The sequence below is a fragment of the Rhagoletis zephyria genome, unplaced genomic scaffold, assembly GCF_001687245.7.
Source record: "Rhagoletis zephyria isolate East Lansing unplaced genomic scaffold, Rhagoletis_zephyria_1.1 Rzeph_scaffold_01402, whole genome shotgun sequence".
In the NCBI taxonomy this organism is placed as follows: domain Eukaryota; kingdom Metazoa; phylum Arthropoda; class Insecta; order Diptera; family Tephritidae; genus Rhagoletis; species Rhagoletis zephyria.
Window position 1 is genome coordinate 124,110 of NW_016158486.1, and position 6,000 is coordinate 130,109.

Below are 6,000 nucleotides of genomic sequence, written 5' to 3' on the forward strand. Positions count from 1 at the left end.
TCAAATTCAAAACTTGGCAACACTTCCTAAAAAGCCTCTTTATTTCTTATTGTACCGACTAGGAATCTACATACGTACATATGTATGAGTGCATATNTTAAATTGTCAGGAAAAAGTTTATCAATTTTTCTCAAATCTAAGCGAAACGGCAACGCTGGCAACTCCATTTTATTGGGTTTTAGTACTTTTTCAAATTCAAAACTTGGCAACACTTCCTAAAAAGCCTCTTTATTTCTTAAGCTCGGAACACTTTGACGACTGCAACTTCACTACGTAACGACAGCGACNTTTATGTGTGCATTAGTATAGAAATGTTGGCGCACGGTGTCGGCCATTGTCGTCACTGTAGTTGTGAGATAAACAAAGTTAAGGATATATATGGCACCACAATATCACGTGCTGTGTCGTTCTTTGGTTTGTTATTTATTTTTATTTCGATTTTACTCTGATGTTTGTTGATTATTTAACAACAAAATAGAAACCAAATTTATGTATTTTATTACTTTTTTCACGATGAAAAAATTATTAATGTCATATTATTAAAGAGCGTTTACAAGGTCCACTTGCGATTAAGAAAGTACAAAAAAATTACGACAGCGTGGAATTTGACTACCACTTTTAATTAATTACGTTTGGGTATAATTTCTTATAGGCCCTCCATAAATTGGATGTTCCACAANGTGATGTTTGTTGATTATTTAACAACAAAATAGAAACCAAATTTATGTATTTTATTACTTTTTTTCACGATGAAAAAATTATTAATGTCATCTTATTAAAGAGCGTTTACAAGGTCCACTTGCGATTAAGAAAGTACAAAAAAATTACGACAGCGTGGAATTTGACTACCACTTTTAATTAATTACGTTTGGGTATAATTTCTTATAGGCCCTCCATAAATTGGATGTTCCACAAAATCGGATAAGACATTGACCACACTTGCTTTCAAGGTACTATTCCACAATCCCCTACATAAGTCTCGCAAATCGAGTTTTTAATTCCTTGGGAATAACGCCAGAAGTCCTCGTTTCGTTCGATTCCGCTGTGACCTGTACCCGACATAGTGTCACCATCTTTCTGGCTGCCAAAAGTTGAAGCATGTCAAAACACTCGCTGGGTTTCCTAAAGCTACTTTGTTAACGATTAGTCTGAGGTGTTCAATTCTATTTAGATTTTTCATGTAACGGTTGTTTGTAACAGCCTAATGGCATAGAGATAGGAACAAATATAGTACTTATATGTGTATATATCTATATTAGGGGTGTCCAAAGATACACGGGAAAATCAACTTTTTGGAATTTTAAGATAATATAAGAGATGGAGTTATGAAAAAGTAGTTAGTAAAAATTTAAAGTAAAATATTAATAATAATTTTATGTTTTGAAGATCTCTAAATAATCTTATTCCTTCACAAAATATTTGCTCTTAACGATTTCATAGCACGGCGGCACGGTTAAATATCAGCCGATTTTAAAATAATAAAAAATACGGGTCTTATTTTTTTCGATATTCTTCAGTGCCGGGCTGTAAAAAACTTTTTACCATCCAATATATATACATATATACATAATCAAAACGCTCAGAATGAAAAGAAAGATCGAATAAGCCATGCCAATCTGTCCGTCCATGCACACGATTACTCGACTTCTCAGTTAAATTTAAGTCGTATATCCCAAATAGCGGTAGTTTTTCAAAATATAAAAAATGGCTATAATTCAATAGCTGTTGGAGCTTAATTACTTAAAATATTATAGCGGAAGGCTTCAAATATAATAGAAAAACCAACACTGTTTTTTGGTGCTGCACCCTAATGTACATAAGGAGTGCGTCATTAGAAATTAGTACACTAAAAAATAAGTATACTTAACTGAGATACATTTTACAAAATCCTACCTGGAGTATCTTGTCCTGTTGGCGGCGAGATTTTTCTGACCATGCAGTAATAAACTATCAGGGCCCAGAGTATTTTCTCCGAACCTAAATTTCTGGACCAGAAAAAAGTATCTCTTTTAGTTCCCAGACTGGCCCCAGCACTCAAGACCTTGGCTTGGGCAACTGATTCTAGCACTGGCTAGATATTCCTGGCAATTATTTCCTTGTCACCATCATGACAAGCCCTGGCAAACGACTGCGATACAATGATAAACTATCAGGGCGCTAGGTATGTGTGCCAAACCTAAATTATCTCAAAAATTACAAAAAAGGCTCAGTCTTACATTTTATATAAGCAATTGTAAGGGGATTCTGATTAGTAATTCGACAGATCATTAGGAAGGAAGCTGTTTTGAATCACTGGTCAGCGACTGCTTAGAGCGAGCGTGACCTCTGTGTCTAGCGCATCGATAGTTCTTCTTGTCGGACGCTAAACGGAAGAAAGCAAATCTTACCAGCGCCTGTCCAAAGTCTAGATTTGTTTTCGGCCGGGTATATTTCAGTAACCACCGATCAAATTTTAAACATTTTCTTGAACTTTGTTGACTTTCAGCACCGACTCTCCTTTCCCTCTTCGTACAAATGACTGGAAACAATCCGCTAGCTGAGCAATTTTTCTTCCTGAAAGGTTAGTATATCTTGTCAGCATGGCCTCAACCTTTTTTCTACCTGTTCCGTGCTTTCGATTTACGTTAATATCTGCCTTAAATTTTTGCATTATCCTGTATAGGGTATAGCCCAAGCACAATGGAAACGACGAGCTACGGACCACAGCTGTCAAATTATTTTAACACGTACTCTTATGTAGATAATTATTTTGGCGACGACCGGGCTACGCGACGAATGTGGTTGTGGCCAGAATAGATGTCTTTCTATTTTTCCAGCGACAGATAAGGTTCTTCCTATTCTTTTTTGTCAAACTCATACAAATTCATGATATCGCTGCTGCGTTCAAAAAATCATGTCGTCGTCGACAAAGTGTTTTGATAATGAAGATAACAAATTGGAAGCTGTGGCCCGTAGCTCGTCGTTATCAATGTGTTCAGAACTGTATTTCTGTTAACTTAAGGCCCACTTGCAGGATGTCGAGTTATCTCTTTAACCCTGAGTTACCCACTCAGGGCAGGTTAAATTGGTAAATTGGCTTGCACAGCAGGGGGTTACGGGTTAACCCAGAGTTAAAACGTAAAATTTTTAACCCAGCAGTTTTGCAGGGTTAGTTTGCTAACTCTGTGTCATTCTGTCAAAAAATGTAAACAAAGCCGTTAGTAGTAAAAATAAGTTCAATTTTTCAATAAAAATTTGCATCAGGAAATATTCTCAATAAATAATAAAATGCTAAACGAGTTGTGGTGGAATTGTATTCGTTAGCCACCTCCATCAACGCTTATTGTATTTCTTTGAAGCTAGCTCCGTCGGTCCTTTTGTTTTCAATAATGTGCTTGTGCTTTCATAAAATTTCGCACAAAAGCAAACTTTAACGCTTTGTGAAATTGGGAGCACGGAGCCGCGGTTTCGCTTCGCTTTGCATGATTCGCTATGATTTTAAGATATGTATATAAAAAGTTCTTTAACGAAAATAGTTCTTTAACGAAATAAAAATGCTTACCTGAATTTACGTAATGTAATGAATGAGAAATCCTAATCCTGGTCTCCTATGTCTCGGAATGCTTGCAGTATTTAATAGATGTGTATGAAGATTTAATCATTGAAACTAATAAATAGTAATTTATTGCATTATATTTAGATTTTTACGAAATTTTTCTAAATTCAAGCAGCCATCACTCAAATTATTGAAGTACAGCAGACGAATATGAATAATCCAAACAAATGACGCAAAAAAGGGTCAATGATGCCAACGAAAATCAAAAATACCCGCAAGCAGACAGAGTTAAATAACTCGGCTTCAAATATCTCTTGGGTTAAGAAAAATAACATTTTAACTCTAGGTTACTTAACTCTGAATTTGTAAATTTCACCTTGGATAATCTGCAAGTGGGCCTAAGTATTCCTTGCAAACCTTTTGAACGTATACTGCGGGTTTAAAAATAATAATTTGTTCACGCACTTCTTTTTCAATCGAAAAGTAGATAATGAAAAGTGGAAAATAGTATTTGGCGTATTTTCCAAAAATAATCTGATAATATGAACTATTTAAAGTAGTCTGCGACTTAAATATTGAACCTATATATTCGAGGTATTCGCTTAAATTAGGAAAAAAAGTCTCGAAAGCTTCGGGGATTTTGTAAACGGCTAAGACTTGTGTGAAAAATATTTTCGAGTTTCGAGTTTTTTGTAACTTTATGCATGTTTTGGAATACCATTAATAACTACTACTTTTCACGTATGCATTTTGTAAAGGAAAGGTGGAAAAACCTTATCGTTATATTTACAAACAACAAACTTCAAAATCTGCTGGTCATTTATTCACGTCTCAAAGCAAAGCAACTTTTTCTACAATTTCAAGGTGTCACATAATGTAGTATTTGTGTATGTATGTAAGTAGATACATTTAAGTATACATATGTATAAAAGAAAACTTCCGACGCTAAAAGGGTAGTTTTTCAACATACTATTTCCATACATACTTTCATGCAGAGCCGTGTTGCCTTCGGTGTTTTTGCTGTTGCAGCAGACGTTGCTCACACGCCAAAATAAACACCATAAAAATGTTTGCAATTATTTTCACACACAAACACAATACTTAATTACATATTTTCAAAGTACCCAGCTGTTTACTGTTATTCGCACCGCACGAAAAACACACGCACATCAATAATAAAAATCAATTTTTTTAAACAACTGACAAATTTTTACTACGGCTAACGTTTTTCTACGTTGCGCTGCACTGCTTTTCACATTTTCAGCCACCAACCAACTGGCCTTTTCACCCCGAAAAACAATTGTTGGCTTTTCCTTCTAGCTGCCCACACTACACCGCTCCGCACGCACCGTAACACACTTGCAACAAATTCGAAATTCGTTAAGGGCGTCCCTTTCTGTACGATTTCAATGTACTATTTTATAACACTTAAAATTTGGCAAATTGCAATTGTAAAAAAAAGCGTCAAATTCGCTGAAACGCATCTAGCTGCGCTTCCGCTTTCCGCTTCGACCAACGCCAATAAATTACTTTCTTGCTGTCAATACGAGTATTTAATTTACATATGTACACACCTTAGCTTTCTTTTACTTTGTATCACCACAATTATTTATTTTTTCATTAATTACTTAATTTCTTGTCACTTTCAGCTTTTGGCGAACTGACCAACTCCGAATGTCTTGGCGCACGACTTGAAACTGCATTCAAAATATGCTTTGTTGGCGTGAAAGACAGAATTTCGAAATATAAATAACCGAGCCAAAGTGGCTTTAATATATGTGTGTGTTCGAAAGAGCACAGCAGCTAGGAGAAAATTTTGCAGCACATGCGCAATTCATTTGTTGTCATTTTCAAATTTTTACGCGAATGCGTATTAATTGTGCCCCCAACGCGTCACTCCTCCACACACAGGTGTATTCATTTGCGAAAGAGCAACCCTGCGCACGCATAATGTGGCGAGCGAGCGGATGTGGAGAATTACTTTGGTTGTATTGATGCCACTCAGCGGTGGCTGTAAAAAATGTTGTTGGATACTCGCAAGTTGAGTGACGAGTAGAAATGTTGGCGTTAACTACAAGAAATTTTTCTTGCAGACATTTTTGCATTGTGGAATGGAGAGAATTGTGAGTGTAGCCGTTCGAAATTTTTGCAATTCGACAGTTGTTTATTAGAAGTGTTCTATTTATCTGTTAAATTTGAACAACGCGAATCTTAAATATTTGAATAAAAAATTAAAATTTAATGTAAAGTGAAATTTCTTTGATCATGTCAAATCGAACACTGGTTTGAATCGACCATTTTTTGATTTGTATGAATTTTGGTTAGAACTTTTTTTTATCACATAACAAAGTTCCGCCAACGGAAAAAATTAAAATATTGTTTTGTCGAAAGTTAGCAAAATTCTCCAAATTTCACGAATTACGGGATTTTGAATGTTTAATTTTTGATTATCTCATAAACTAATA